This window comes from Metopolophium dirhodum, chromosome 5 (genome assembly GCF_019925205.1).
Source record: "Metopolophium dirhodum isolate CAU chromosome 5, ASM1992520v1, whole genome shotgun sequence".
In the NCBI taxonomy this organism is placed as follows: Eukaryota; Metazoa; Arthropoda; class Insecta; order Hemiptera; family Aphididae; genus Metopolophium; species Metopolophium dirhodum.
Genome location: NC_083564.1, coordinates 2,681,000 through 2,699,212, shown reverse-complemented (window position 1 = coordinate 2,699,212; position 18,213 = coordinate 2,681,000). Strand labels below are relative to the sequence as shown.

At 27.7% G+C, this 18,213-nt stretch overlaps 1 long non-coding RNA gene across 1 annotated transcript; it reads left to right on the top strand.

Annotated features, from left to right (window-relative positions):
* The first annotated feature begins 2,212 nt into the window (after positions 1 to 2,212).
* Positions 2,213 to 7,286, top strand: LOC132945535 (uncharacterized). The gene is made up of 2 exons (XR_009664580.1): positions 2,213 to 2,423; positions 6,148 to 7,286. It is a non-coding gene; the product is annotated as an uncharacterized LOC132945535 (long non-coding RNA).
* Positions 7,287 to 18,213: the final 10,927 nt, after the last annotated feature.

Genomic DNA, 18,213 nt, shown 5'->3' with positions numbered 1-18,213 from the left:
AATGTAATACAAGATACCTCATAAGTTTTTCTACCCTTATCAAAAAAAAAATATCTAGAAGAAAGTCAAATTAAATTTTTATGAGCGTTTGAAATTCATATTTTTACAACATTTGATATTTACTCGATTTCTCGTGCAACGATTTTCTTATTTTGTTGTAATTAAAAAACGTATGACTGTAGATACTTGAAAATTTCACTAAAAGTTTATATTAGCATTTTCTACTTATTTTAAAAATAATTTGACTCTTTTTGAGCTGTTTACGGACATGGTTAGTTTTCAATTTCTTTAGTTTTTTTATCTATATATATCAATAAAATTTTATTTGTTGTGTAAAAAAACGTGAAAATTTAATGCAAAATTCCTGATATATTGTTACAATAGCAGTTGAAAAATATTAAAAATATATAGGCACAATTTTTTTTTATAAGCATTTAAAGTTCAAATTTTGACAAAAATTATCACATTTAAAATTTAATAATTATTTTGTGATTAAAAATTTATAAAATGTTCAACTTGGATGTTTGACCATCGTCCCATCGGGCCTCGGACAGGATAGTGTAATTTTACTGTATTCGATTTGAATGCAATGATTGCATTCGATAAAAAAACGATTCTGAGCGGACGAGGGAATCTTTTTTATTTAATTTTATTCGTTTCTATGGTGATAAACAAAGCGTTTTAAGAACAGCTTATAAGAACGATTTATATACGTCGTAATTCTTTTTTTCTTGTGTTTGTAGTTGTCAGGAGAAGGTTCTTTTGTAACACAATTTTAGGAAAATCCATCGGAAAAGTAGAAAATTTGGATGTAAAAAAATACAACAGTGGCGCCATCTGTCCAGAAAAAAATAAACCAAATAATACAAAATTTAGTTGCAGATTAAAATAATAATAGTGTATTGTATATTGCTTGCTATTGGTTACGAGTGTGTTTGTTGATTTGTATTATTATTTTTTGTTACTATGTATAATATCTTCTAACTATTTAAATGTGAAATGAAAATCTTTGTAAACTCTGGCATTAATTATTAGATCTTCTTGATTTTTTTTTTTTTGAACGAAAGAGTATATTACGGAGAAGGGTTATATGAAAGAAAATTTTAGGAAAATCTACTGGAAAAGTAGGAAATCTGGATGTCAAAAATACAGTGACGCAATAGGTTATGTTAGGATTTTGTATTAATTGATTATATTAATCCACCATAGGTAGAATACGACAAACTTGGTATAACTTTGATACTTTAGAGTTAAATCATACACTTACGTACAAACAGCACGGGGTCCGCGATCTACCGCAGGTAGATTGCCTACCTGATAATATACTGCTTCGAATCAGAATTTTTATTCCGGGCAACGGAAAAGTTAAGATTTATTTGCAACACCATCAACCGAATATTAAATAACAAATTGAACAAAGTTTGAATCATATAGAGTTGGTACATTTAACGGGCAACGGAGTTCACGGGTTCGGCTAGTATTATATGAAAATGAATGTTTGTCTGTCTGCGAGTCCTTTGGTTGCCACGGTTGCCATTACGATAATAATTATTGGTTACCGGGCAACGGGATCATTTGGTACATAGATAGATTACACCTCTGGGCAGAAGATCGGCTAATTAAAAAAAATAGGGGACCAACAACCCCGGGAGGTGCTCAAACAGAAATTGAAATTTTTGTTTATAAATGGTTGCCGCGGGTTTTGAAGCTATTATAATAATTGTTATTGGTTGCCGGCAACGAAGTGCACGGGATCAGCTAGTTACTTTTATAAATACTACTTATTAATTAGTATACAGTTTGACCTCATTGTAGCTCATCATCTGAGAACCGCTGCAGGTCTAAGATATCTATCTAGACTTGTTTTTATCCGCGAAACCAAATGATATAATAAATATTATAATAATACGAACACGTGCCCGATGTTTTACAATGATCGCTATCGTCGCGGTGTTCCTGCTGTAGGTATTGAATATCCATCGGCGATTTGATATGCACACCGCGGTTGCATAATACAATAATATTCGATAGTACAGCCTAAGGGAGGTATATTGTCTTTTGGGCGTCCGATGACAATACAAACCTGCTGCGCGTTGTAATGCAAAATCTTATAATACGATGTTTATAATACCTGCTCTATTATACGACGATGGCAGCGAATAATACGCGATGCGTTGACGGTATTTACAGTTAGGGCGGGAGACGATATTATTATGTTAGTATAATAGTTATCCTGCTGCATGGTAATATATTATATATATATATTATACATAGTGCCGGTCGGTGGTTATTATAAATGAACCATCGCTCCGTCTCAACGATTTTGTTCACCGAGTGCTGCTGAAGCTGTCTTCAAAAAAAAAAAAAATCGATAAGTCGTCGAGGGAAAAATCGATTTTTTAAACATGATTAATTTACTATCGGTAAGGATCGCTATTATACATATTATTACTTTTATTATATTTACGTATTCAGTCATACTTCATAATATTGTCTTTATAATCAACACCATATTTTGTCCGGGTGATAATTATATTGTTAACAACTGTTGTCCATCACGCGTAGAAGTTTATAGTAATACACGAGGTGATCCATCTAACGCAAGATCATCATTATATTTCAGAAAACACTATAGATTACGAAAATATTTATTTTTTAATCATTTCAAATTATTACCACACTTTTGGTAAAAAATTATATTTTTCACTATTTTTTAAGTTTTACCTTTTTTGTATAACAATTTACCTTCACTTTTAATTTTATATACCGAAGTAAAATATTAATTGGAGTATTTCAATCTATAAAAATCAAATGTCAGACTCAAGTAAATACCTAATTATTAATAATTAATTTAAGTTTAGATGAGTGTAGTAGAGTGTTGTTGTGTACCCCCCTTACACCGCACCACTCCGCTCAACTAAACTTCAACTACTTATAACTCGTAAACTACTCGTTTGAAATTCGATTTTTATGTATCCAAGTAGGTACTTAAAAAAAAATCTCTTTTTAAACAAGGAATTAACAATACATGTTTCATAAATAATTATAATTTTTTTAGAAGAATGTTTGTTTTTTTAATGATTTAAATTATGTAGGTAGTTTTATTCAAAAACGTAAATAGTTTTTGAAATAATTTGTGTCTTTCCTTAATTAGATCAACCTGTATGTAATGTATTGTACACTATTAAATTTGCACCTTGCCATTTAATACGAATTTGATGATAATATTCTAATAACTAATAGTAAAAATAATAACCAGTAAACTGTAGTTCTCTCGTAAACTGGCTCTTCCCACAAACGCTTCTGCCCATTGTGAAAATGTAGAAATTCGATTTGAACACTTTGGTTCCTAAACGTACGTCATTACTAAGAAATAACGACTTTTGAATATCCTGCGCTATATAGAATTAGCCGTTTCTAAATAAACCATCTATTATACTGTTATATAATATGTCTCACTCGGCACAGTACTGAGCACATATTATACACAATTTAATATAATAATAAAATACAATGATAATGGCACAATAATATGAAATCGTCATAATATACAGAAACGGAAAAATATATCAAACATTATAAAAATTGTTATAACAATAATTGTCTCCAGCGCACAAAAAAACATTAGCTAGTAATAATGATGATGCATAGCAAATAATGATACTAATAAATAAATCATTTTAACGACAACCGTGACCGTATTCAATACATAGGTAATAATATTATTATTCTCTATCAAAAAAAATCGCTCATTACAGATATTTTTTTTTTTAAGGATCGCCTAGTAAAGTAGTTTCTATATGAAAAACGCACACCGTCGTTATATTTTAGTCAAAGACTATCGATAAACTTCGAAATAATATTATTTTTAAAGTGTGCGCACCAGCTACAGGATATGACTTATAATTTATAAATCTGTACAATTTTTTATTATTTTTATTTATTAAATTAAAATGTGTCAGTATATCACATGCTATTACAAGTATTAGATATAATTACAATGATAAGAGTATATACAAGCTGTATTAATTAAGTTAGTAATTTTGATTAATGGAAAGAATTTTAAATTAGATCTTTAACTGTGCTAGTAAGCTAACATAGATCTGTAAATAATAATGCAATGGTATATATATTTAAAAAAAAAAATCTTTAACGTTTAACGTTTTAACGACCTTCGACTACGATCGATAAACTTCTTGCACATGGTATGCTTTTCAATGGGTGGTTTGTATTAATACGTAAGGGTGAAATAACATTATCCACGTGAGTTACTAGTATTACTACCTCCCGCTCTCCGACACAGTATCCAATTCATAATTATTCACGTACCACAACACGGGCTATCCTAGTATTTATTTATTTATTTAAATTAACGAACGTAAGTCGAATACCTATACAATATAATTATAATAAAACAGTTATGATACATATAATAACACCTATAAAGTTAAGAATAAAATAACAAAACCTTAAACCATAGCTACTCGATGTTTTTCCTCTACTCGTTGTTTTTGTTAATAAGCAACCATGATGACAAAAACCTTGTGAAAAATCGACTAGAAACAATATTTATGTTAATATAATTAATGTGAATGTTTAACCGATTTCATTAATTACGATAAAATATATTTTGATAACCAATAATACATACCTAATATTATAATATAATAATAAATTAGCGATAGTATTATATGAACGCAATTTAATAATTATGAATTTACTTTGCCAGTGAATATTATTGGATACATTTTAAAATAAAACAATTTATGTTTTCAAAAACCATCGCTACCATTTACCATTTATCATTATATTGTTGAGGTTTGAACATTAAATAAAATAATATTTCAGAGTAAATAACTAATTATTTTATAGTTTCAACTAGTTTTATTATGTAATTGATTGAAAGCCCGACTAGGATAAACGAGTACCCAAAGGCTAAAAACCATACAAAGTTATTCATGCATATTTTATAGTAAAGTTTTCTGAGAAATTCCTCACGTTATTATAGTTCACGTTTGCATGGTCACATTGTCAATAAGCTACATGATTTTATAATATTGTTTTCGTCATGTTCAACCTACCTAATAACGTACTTATGAGTTGTTTCACCACGTGCTTAAAAATGCTTAATAGTTAATAATAAATGAATAAATACAAATACATAGTAAAATCAATTAAATATACATGAAGTCTAATTAAATAGAAGTGCCTAGTTATGTATTTTTAAAATGGGGCAGATTTTCATCAATTAAAAAATACTTACATTTTTAATTACAGTTTCAATTTACAATATAATTTTATAAACTATAATATTGTTTTGAAAAATTATTCATAAATAAAGGTTTTTATCTAAAAAAAATAGCTATTATCAAATGTTCATGTTTTTGTGTACTATGTAGTGTGTATACAATATATGTATTTTTATTATATAACTTCAAACGCTTTTACAAATTAAAAGTGGATTACTCACAATTTTTTTTTTTAATTCCACTAAGAACTATTATATTTAGAAAATTTTGCTATAAATATTTGGTATATATTCAAGTGTCCAAAATAATGAAATATTTGTCTCATATAGATGTTTCGTAAGTTTTACCATTTTCCGAATTTGGAATTTGATTCCCAAAAATCACCCCCAGAAGTTGAAGATTGAAGCATTTTTACTGCTCCAAAAAAAAACCACTGATCGTTGTGAAACCAATACATTCATTACTTCGCCCAGAAAAATAAAAAATAAATATAACGAATAATTGTTTCCGACTCCCGCAGGTATATATTACGAAACCCGTTTGTAGAAGCCATGTTTTGAATAATATAATAAGTGAATAAAATTCCTACAAGTCCTTCCTTAGCCCTAATAACTGATAACTACAGCGATAACTTATAATAAACAGTGTTTGAATAGGAGAAAAACGCGGGGGGCCCCTTCTTTTTAAAAAATATTTTTGCTTATAATCTCTACTGTAACTCTTCTAAAATTTATAATTATATCCTATAATTAATAATAAGAAATTTAAATATTCGGGTACTCAATTTTTTTATATTTTTGCATCCCCTTCGATTTTTTTCCAATTTATGCACTGATAATATATTTGATTAGTATATTATATTAACGTTTCGTGATTTTATGAATTCATATATTTCCAGCTATGTTTGTGGTTGACTACTGCGGTGTTGGTCGTTACTGGTCAATATTACATAAACCCGCAAGTGCAAGTTCCAATCAAACCGTATCCGTATGCTTATCAATATTATAAAGCACCCGCTCCAGCCGAAATTGTGATTCCGCCGACTACACGATACCTGACCGGTTACGATGTCTTGCACTCTTATGAACCTGTCGAAAAACATGGTTACAAGTATTCGTACTGAAGCGTTAAAATTAAAATATACATAGCATACATTACATATTATGCAATATTTTAGTATCTACCGCTTGAATACACTTACTTAACCTAAAAAAAAATGTATAAGTTATATTAAATTACGCGTGGAATATATTATTTCCGGTGTTAATATATTATATTACGATTAATTGATCACTTGTATGTTACATAATATTACGGAGGAAATAAAAAAACGTATGACCGCCAATAAAGACGATATTACGATAGTACAGTTTACTTGTAATATCTGTCAGTGCTTATTCTCTAGTAATGATGTACATACTACACAGAAGGTACCTCTGTAAGATGACAGAAATATTTTTATTTTAATGCCCAAAATGTTAATAATTTGACCTACGGGAATAAAATATTAAAATATGCTCTAAACATTTTGTTTTAGTTTTATGACGAAAATGTGTCCGATATACTCATAGTTTAATATAGTAAAAATGTTTATAGTGATACCTAATGATGATAACTTTTACCTTTACGTTTATAATATTATTTTGCAAACAATAAATTTTTTATTGTATTTATTGAAATATTTATTTTTATAAAATAGTGTATGCTGTAGTTTGTATGTAATATATTATATTATATTAGTTTATGAAGAAGTGTATCAATAGTTTTATAATTATTGTAATTATAATTATTATTAACGTTCATATAATATCTCTATTTATTTAAATTATTGGAATATGCAAAATGTAAATTAATATTACAACGTTACAAGCTGTGTGCACCACGGTCATTGGTCCGTTAATATAAGTCTTTAATTTTTATATAAAAGTCAGCTATAACAGTCTTAAGTCACTCACAAATTGTCTATTCGAGTTTATCCGTGGTAACTAAAAACGGCGTAGCATATGGGCAAATATAGTTACATAAATGTTATGCGAACACAGACATATTATTATTATCAACAGAGTGTTAGATAGGTACTATAAAAATGGATACGACGATAACCGGTATTAAATATAAATAGAAGTAAAATAAGTAATACAATTATTATGTTATTAAGTACATCATTCTAAAAAAAAAGTAAATTTTAGGAAGCTGTCATTTTTATTTTAAATTATTTACCATAGTTTAAAAAAATAAAATACATTACGGCACAGAATATATTAATAAGTTTATGCATAAAAATACAAAACACACACAGTAGTAAAAAACAAATACCTCGAATTTAAATTGTTTTTATTCCATTTCAGGATTACATATTATATTTTTTTCAGTAATTTAATTATTATTTTATTTATAATATTGTTAAAATTATATCCAGTTTTAAGAAATACCAATAGGTACCTATGATACATAATATTATTAGATTCAAATGTACGTGTTTTATTTTAAATATTTACTGGATTTGTAAATAATATTAGGTACCTATCATATTATTTTTATAGATATCAAGTGTTCATTTTCGATTAAAATAATTTGAACCAAGCCAATAAATTATGAATTATATAATCATGTTATATTATTTAAACCATATTACTTTAATGCAACATTTATAACGATTTGTTTTAACAAAAATGGACAATTTAATGAAAAATATTTATTTGGGGTCGTTACGTGAAATTAAGTTATAAAATAATAGTTAGCTAGCATTATGCGATATAGTATATCTCTAAAAGTTCTAAGTTAAAATGGAGAAAATAACTTACTTAAATCTGATGAAATAAATAAATTTAGTTTTTAATTACTTCTAAATTCTGGGTAGGTAACCACCATAATTTTAAAGTTTTTTTTTTTAAGTTTTTTAAACGATATTAAAAGGTGAAGTTTTATTTTCGCTGCGGTCGTCAATTTAAATAAATTCGTAGAAAAAAATATTTTTTTTTCAAAAATCGATTCATCCATCAAAAATATATAATATGTAATTATTAATAAAGTTCCAATTTAATATTGCCAACATTATAATGGATTAGGCACTAAATGTATTACATATTATACAACGGTCCTTCGAATTATTGAAGACATCCGACAATTGCAAAATTATTGTCATGGATATTCAATGCATCGTATATTCCTATTGTACTTTACGTACCTATACATAAATATTGAATAATCGTTACAAAACATCCAAGTGTTCCAATTATTAATTATTGTTGGAAACAATCAAGGTGTTTTCGATCAGTTGGAGTTAATGGGTTTATGCAATATACACACACCGCGACCGCGTTGTACGCTCTTATATTACGATTGCCATTGATTATAAATTATAATATTCATAATAGTCAAAACGCGTTTATAAAATATTCGTCGAAAAAACGTGTAGTTATACTCGTGTTACAATATCTATGCTGTCATTTATAAGTTATTCAACAAACGCAAGTCGTAACTATACGTAAGTATATAATGTCAAAAATCCAAATCGACATTCACACGCCTTATGACTTATGGGTATAGTCACACTACAGCTGCATTTTATATATCATATATTATGAGAAAAACCGCGATCGCCAGCAAATAAACTACATACCGTGAAGATTTTTCAACATGTCAATGAAATTTTTTCTACTATATAACCATATATTAACATAACATATAAAACGGACACATTGCTAATAGAGTATGCTGCTATCTAAAATTCTATAGCAGAGTGCCAGAGTTATTGCCCATTACCATCCAATTTGTTTAATGACCGCCGAGATATTACTATAATATGCAGTTAATACTCATTACTCAACGATGATAACGTTCGATGTTTATTTCGCATGCGAATATGTTTTTTTTATACGTTCAGCAATACTAGTGTAGATTTTGTTTTCACCCTCATGGTTTCCCGTGATTTGTGTAATAATGTGACTATAAACACTTAAAATGTATAAATTGTGAATTGTGATAGTATATAGGTACTATATAATATGAAACACGCGTCATATACGATTATAGTTGACGGAAATAATAGAAATTAAGTAAATATTAAAAATTTACGAACACGTATTCACGATGTTTCAGTGCAGCGAACACATAGTTGGGTTTAATCATGCGTGCTCGATACGCATCATTTGTATTTTTTACTCACGTACTTGTTTTCGAAACGTCCTTATATTAATACCTACATATTAACTATTATGGCTTAAATACACGAACGTAATAATATGTTTAAAAACTATATTATGTCTAACAGTATAAAACGTATTTACGTATCGAAAATAATTAATTGTAAATATCTACAGAAAGCACCTACTTAAATATTTCAGTAAAAAGTTTTACGAAAACAAAATAATATAATGTTTCAACATTATACGAAACAAAGGCTTTTCGAATCAAAGTTTTATATACTATTAATTTGATTAAATAAAATATTATTAAAAATACGGATAAAACAGTACAATATGTCGAATTTGTTTAAAAGACGGTATGGTTCAATAATTTTTAAAATTTTAGGAACCTACCAAGATGATACTGCACAGTACATTTTTTAAATTTCAATACTGAAATGATACAAGTTGCATATTGAGTATTGACAGCATGTTATGATCATCAGCTACATATAGTATTATTATGCACCTAAAGCGATCTACGAAGTGATTAAAACGCATTTATGTTAGGTATATTATGTCGTTACAACAATGACATAAACTAATTAAACTGATTTCTATTTTATACTTTTATCGATAATAATAAAATTAGTTACTTACAATACATTTTCAATGGTTGTACTTGATGTTATGATATTATATTTGCATCTGTGATTTGTCGAAAGATCAATAACAATAATTATATAAATATGTATAATAGTTTACATTTTACCGCAATAATAGAGTAGGTACTATGTAGGTACCAACATATACGTCATACAGTTTGGTATTGATGTTTTGTAAATTCTCGTTTTTATGTTGCAACACTTGCAACGCATATTATAATCAAAATATAGAGTAGGTATATCAAGTATATACAATATACATATTAGGTACATATATTACATATTATATGTATACCTTTACAACTCTTTCAAGTTATACAACGGTCTATAATTTCATTGTTATATTGGACTTAAGTACCTAGAGTTTGAAATTAGGTAACGACTGGCATTAATAATATTTGATATTCCATTATACCAACCTATAAACATAATATTGATTATTATATTATATATTTTATACTTTACCTATGAACAGTAAAAGCACAAACGGAACTTATGTGAATTATCTAAACATGAACAATACAATTATAAATAATAAGTATAATGTTAAATGTAATACAGATTATTTTTATGAATACATTTCTGTCTGTTGCTACTTCATGTTGAATGGAATTCATTCATTGTATTATCAGAAGATTGTAAAACAACAACTAATATTAAATCGAATATCAAAGTGACATAAAACCTATTTCCGTATATGTAGTGTCTACCGCATTGAGTATAATATAATATAGTACCTACCTATATACATATACTATTTGTACTATCTATACTCGATGCATTAATATTATAACACCACGATTGGACAATTGTAGATATTATATTGTATTCAAAACATTTGTAAGACAAGTTTTAACACAAGTCAATTGTTTAGCTACCGAGGCTTTAATGATAATCATACAAAATATATATATAGTGAATCAGAATCGTTCTTTATACGTCTTAACAGTATGGTCTTTATTGTTTGTTTTCAATAAATACTTTTATAAATATATTGGCGGAAACCAGGCGGACTCAACCTCCCCAAAAAGGTTTCCAAACTGTCTAAAAACTAATAAAAATGAACTAGTCCTTTCCATAAGCGCATTTTAAAAATATACAAAGAGTATATTCCCCGTTTACTTATTGATAGCCCTTATAGATGGTGTATATAGCAAATTAAATTGTTTATATTTTAATTAATATATATGGTCTTACGGACAAGTGTCTTATTACATAAAAAGTAGTTTGTTTACAAAATATAGTTTACAGTAATATGTATTATCACCTAACAATTTTTAAGATAATATAATTTATATAACATACATTTTTTTCAACATTACTAAAACCTCAGAAACTGCAATCGCAGCTGCTTTAAAATGTACGTATTGTGGTTACCTATTATTTGTTAACTATTTATACATGCATTATGTCATTATAAAAATGTATAGGTAGCCAGGTAGGTAATATATTGAATAAGAGGATGTCAGTGCAATATTTATTTTCTCTCTTTTAACCTGTACGTGCCACATTTGCGTTCAGCAGAACCAATCATGCGTTGTTAGTTTTAATATTTGAGTGAATTGATCTATTATTTAACTTAAAGTTGAGAACATTATCGATGTTTGTATGGTCATTGTTCATAGGTCAATTGATTCTTATACTGAAGCTAACATCACAAGATTGGTTCGGCTGAAAAGACAATTTGTTGCGCATAGGTCAAAGAGAGAAAACTAAATGCACCGACATAATATTAATATAATAATAATAATAATATTGTCGTGGTATTATCCATTATAATTATTATCCATATATAATCAGTTATTTTCACCCCTATTTTCACTGGAACTATTTCCTTATAATTTCTTATTTGGTATTGTAATTTATTTCGTTGTAGATGGGTGTGTGGGGTGACAACATTTAGATATACCTACCCATAATCTTAAATTGAAAATATAAAATGTAGATACTAGATACCTATTAAACTTTTGTATAATATATGAACTAATATTATCAAGAATCATTATAAATTTGTTTCTTTTATTTATTCTACCTTTTATAAAATAACAAATATAAAATATTAACGTTCCTCTGATAGCTAAAACTAAACATTTAATTCACAAAAAACAAAGCTAAAACTTTAAAACATAACAATGTTATTTTTATGTTATATCACACACATGGCTATATAAAAGAAAAAACAGGGGAAGTGGTAATATTTCGTCAACATTTGAACTACTAACGCTTATAAAAAAATTGTGCATTTTTAAACTAGAGCTGTTATAAAAATATATTGACAAAAAACTAAAAAATAGAAAAATGCAAATGTCTGTAAATAGCTTAAAATTAGTCTAAGTATTTTATAATCATTGTCTAAACGTATACTCAAAGATAAAACATATATGTTATAACGTATACGCACATATTCTAATTTATAAAAATAAATTAAATCCACAATACAAAGTACCTAGTCATGACTCAATAGAGCTAATTTACTATAAATGCTGCAGCATGTGATTGACAGTAATCGATTATTATATAACATAGTACCTACATCGTTTTTGTGCCTTGAGGTCGTGGGGCCACGGAAGACATTAAATTTAAATTTAGTACTAATAACGAAAAACGGACCTATACCTACCGAAAATTGTATCAATTTACTCTACTGATGATTACAATATACATGTGATGCTATATAAGTAATTAGTAATTACCAATTGGTAAATACTAAATACATTAATTATTAACCATTAACAGTATGTCAGTATTATTAGTATAAAGACGTAATGTAATATTTTATAATTATAAATTTACAACGAGTTATCTAAATTTTACAGTGTATTGGAGTTTTAAATAATTTATTCAGTTCATTGAGTGATTGGGGATTTAAAATAATAATATATAGAATAGTGGATTTATTGGCCGCAGTAACTAAAGTAACATAATATGAATAACCTATAATAGCAGGCAAAATGTTATCGTGGAAGTTATTCAAAAAATTCGCGTATCGCCTGTTTCATAATGAAAAAATCTCTCTCTCTCTATATATATATATATAATAATAAATACGTATATTTTATTATGATAAATTATAATACGATGCATTATAATAATAATAATAATATAATGTGATTGATTGTGCCATCGGGCGATCGTCGTCCAGTGTAAAAAATCTTAGAAACGCGTATTTAGGACATCACGCACTCGGATATTCCCAGTATAAACGATTGTACAAAATGTACACCACATAATAATATTAAATTATTATAATGTTATAAAATATACCGAGAACGGGTTGCATCATTGCCAGCCAGCTCCTCGGTGTCGTAGCACGCGCGTGTGGCATTGAGTCGATGACCTACTCGCCGGTCGCCCGCCGGGAAACCCCGGTCGTATATAATACAACCCTGGACCGCAGTGAGATGCAATAATTGTTGAAAATCCGATTAGGCATAGATCGTTGGGAATGTTGGGATATACCCGGGTCGACATGGTCGCCGAATGCCAAGCGGGCCGCGACTGTTCCGTGTTTGGAAATATCAACAAGAAAATAAATTATAAAAACACCAAACACAATATTACTATATTACCGATTCTGGTTTCAATGCGTAGGTGGGCGTATTTTACACGCCGCGGAACACCCCGGGGCCAGGAATACCTCGAGATAATCGCTGGCAGTACATTCTTGTAGTGACTAAAAAACGTAAGTTAAGAGTAAATCGAATTTTTACATTTTCAGTACCAGACATTTAATGACCAAAAAATATTTTATGTAAACATTCAACATTTCGGTATAGGTACCGCATAATTATTGATAGGTAGTGATTAGTATAAGCAGACGTAGGTTTCTTGTATTGAAAATAAAATTAACAATTCGTTCTTACTACAATGATGAATTTGAATTTTTATCAAATTTAAATTTGAATGTAGAGTAAAGTGTAGTAACTACAAATCATTCCTCATATTGTTAATTAAAAAACAAATAACATAAAATAATTATAAATATTATGTGTTATAATAGTAAATACTTATATAAATATACAAAATGACAAATGTATATCCATTGTAACGCTGCCATAATTAAGTTGAGTATAGAATTACTGTTAATGTAATTGTAAGCGAATGACCTATAGCTGCCGAAGACTTTAATCATAATGATAAAAAAAAAACAATTAAAATATTACATTTAAAATGTGTGCCTTGGCAACATTTTAGTTAAGTAGTAATAAAATAAATTTTTCAACTTATTTTGTATTAGGTACTTGCTTTATCAGAAGCCGTAGGGTGTGAATTATCTATGGAAAATTAAGAAATTTAAATTTATTTGTTGATATACAGATTTATCAATTTCCGTTAATATATTTTCATAAAAATCATGATAGTTAGTGCGTTGGAATCAATTTTTTTATAAAATAATGTAGATCTGTATTTTTTTTTTTTATATGATATTTTTTGTTGGCAAATGTATACATTTTAAAATTTTATTTTTTGATCGGGATGAAATACTTATTAAGTTACTATCATAGATTATACGTATGTTAATGTGGTCTTGTAAATTGTCTAAAATTGACTAAAATCAGTTTTTCCAAATGATTAGATTTCAGATTTTTTTCACATTTATGGCGTCAATATCATCGCATATTAATATATTTTACTCTTATTCATTCACATCAAAATTTATTCCAATTTCATAACATAAAAGTGAAAGGTCTATGTACAATACTTGGTATCATAGATTTCATATCAGGAGTGGTATGGCAATATTTAAAAATAATTTCCTCGTAATAACAATATTTATTAAATTTGTATTACTCTGATACAATTTAATGGGCAGCATTTCATGCGCACTAATGCACTATGTAACAACAAATTTAATTATTAAACACTACAACTTTTCAATTCAACAACGATTAAAAATAATCTTTAAGTGTCTTGAGCATGTTTTTACTGTAGCATGATTTGTACTGTACTGTAATAACTCTGTAGAATAACTACTAGACAGATAGTTAGAGTCAATCTTCTTCCGTTATTTCTATATACCTACCTGCAATACATAAATATTATGTATCTACTATCTAGTATTTATAACTTGTCCAATTTCACTGATACGAAACAGAAAACTAATGTACCTAATCATTTTTACAGAAATATGTCGTGATTAACTCAAAATCGAAATTTTTTTAGTTATTACCTATACCTATACCGACAGTGCGAATCATATCGACGAAATGTGTCGTTGAGAAACCCGTTTAAATCTCAGCTAAACTGTATTGTGACCGACGCGTAGTATATTATACGTTTCTTAATCCGTGGCCATTACGCTTTTCAATCGTAATTGTGTAAAACGATCTATAAATTATAATGCAAGCCGTTTCCCTCGTATCTATCTATAGATATACGTCTAAATACTGTACCTACACTACCACGCTCGTACAGCAAGTACCAATCTTTATAGTAAATGGTACATATTATTATATACACATACATAATATGTATATTGTAGTACAATGTGCATGTAGAAATACTTAAGCTGCGTTTTATTCAACAGGAAAAAATATGACATTAATACCGAAATAAAAACTATAGTGTTACATCACTCCATACTCAGCGTTACGCGATTGCCTAACGGGGTTGTAGGTACCTATCAGTGTTGTGAATAATATTTTTTAAAAGTATTTAAGTAATTACTCAAATACTCTTAAAATAAAGTATTTAAAATACCACCCAAATACTATAAATAGTAAAGTATTTGAAATAATCTTCAAATACAAAAAAAATTCTTTTTACTTTTTAGTTCTAAAATAATTTGTCATAATCAAAAATTTGTTCATAGCATTTTAAAAATATGATTTTTTCAATAATCAAAATCCTGATCAGTCATGTTAGCTGCACCACAACAATGGACTTTTCTCTACAAAGTTATATATTAATTTAAAGCTATATGTATTTAGATATCTCATACCGTCGACGATAAACGATAATGATAATTATTGATAAAAATTTTCTTGGTAAATAGGTAGTAGGTACCAAAGGCGTCCACCTGGGGGGGGGGGGGTCCCCCTACTTGGCTTTTTCAGGGTTGATCATCATAATTATTATTATTGATGATTTTAATGTTCTAAAAAAACTTAAAAATGCCCCAACAATTCTAAATAGTGCACTAAATTACTGAATTACTAAATTAACTATTTTTTTTCTATCCCTAAAGGTTTAGACTTTAGATCATATATTTATAGTGAAAATGATGTACAAACATTTTAAAATTTTAAAATGCTCCAAAAATCTTTAAATGCAAAAAAAGACCTTAAAATGTTGTATCTTATATCATCAAAAAATTCAATGTAGATATGTGTTATAAAACAGGTATCACGTAGCTATATTTGGAAAACAATGCAAAATGAATATAGTTTCACCCCAAAGTTTTTACTTTTTTGATAAACATATTAAATGTTCATAGATGGCAAGGTTTAACTTTTAAAGTTTGTGGTATTCAATGACTGAATAAGCTAGAAATATTAAATTTTATAAATTACCTAAAATTATAAAATCAACGGTAACATTTTATTTACTAAAAAAAAAATGTATCATTGATAATATAAAATTACATAACAATTAATTAAAATTAGTGCTGTAAGAGTTTTAACTAACTATCTACGTATAGGTAATTCATAAATATTTTTACATTCCTTGTCTATATGAAAGAAAACATGTCACAAAAATACTTTATAACTAATAGGAAAGTGAGACAAAAAATGTAAAAAGGAAAATATTTTGCCCTCCTCTTGACAAATTCCTGCAGACGCCCTTGGTAGGTACTATAATAATTACCTAGAAATAATATTTTCGTATAATTAATTAATTATAAAGTATAAAAGCCGATAAGCAGAAGCTTTTTACATATCATATGTTTTGTTATTGACTTAACTCTTAAGCTAATCTTGATACCGACTACAGATGTATTTTTTCGATCTTCGTCGACAATAAACTGTCTCCTGGAGAAAAAAAAATTTTTATCGACGAAAACCGATACCAATTTGTATAAATGATAAATATATAATATTATATTGTTATAATGTTATGATGTTAAAGCAAAACCACGACGGCATGGTATTTTTATTTAACAAGAATAATTATAAGTAGAAACAAATTAAGAATTAAAAGAATAAAAAAAAGTGTTTAAAAATGTATTCATACGACAAAAATTAATAATCGCAATCGATCGATGCATAAAACGTGATTTTAAAAAATTCAGAATTTATAAAAAAATAGTTATCAACATTAGTTACGAGACAACCCGTATATAATTTTAAATTGGCTTACCTATGGGAAATTGTTATGTCGAAGGCGGTGGCAGTTTATAATGCACTGTTTTCTTTTATTATAGTTAATTATTCAGCATTTTTAACGTTCAAATATACTATATCCATTCGGTATCGGCGCCAAAAATTAAACGGCAACTGTTAAAATATTTTCGTAATCTTTTAAAGTAATGAGCAACTGACCTAAAAAAAAAATACATATAATATGTTAAGGCGAATACATACAGTATTCACTAATTAGTACATATAACTATATAATAATAATATTATATAATATAACATTATGGACACTTAACCACCAATAACTACAGCGTGGATTTGACAGTTTATTATACAACGTATGTCGTATATCAATACAATATAAATAGGTACTATATAATTATAATACTTATTCGACATATTATTGTCACCATTCCGTCCTTCTATATGAAACGCTCCTTGATTTTTCCTCCACGATTTAAACCTATAAAAATATATAGTAACAATGATATTATTAATTTTTCTCAATGTGTATAATCAAAAGTCATTTATATTATAATATATTAGGTAGGTGGTTACCTATATATGGTCACTACTATTATATCGGTAAGTACATTATATGTTACGTGAAATATTTTCTCAAAAATATAAAGCTCCCTACTTTACCTGCAGCAGCCCAACTACATTTTTACGAGTAACGACGATAGGATTCATGTAGGTATTATTTTTTTCGCTCGACACTAATTTATACTTGAATATTTTTTTTTTTTTGCAAATGAAGAACACCTTCGCTCAAAAAAGTTATTCGAAAGTAACAATGATGAATATTATTCTAACTTTCAAATTTAGTGTAAACCCACTCGCATCATTTTCTTTTTCTGCGTGATAAACAAAT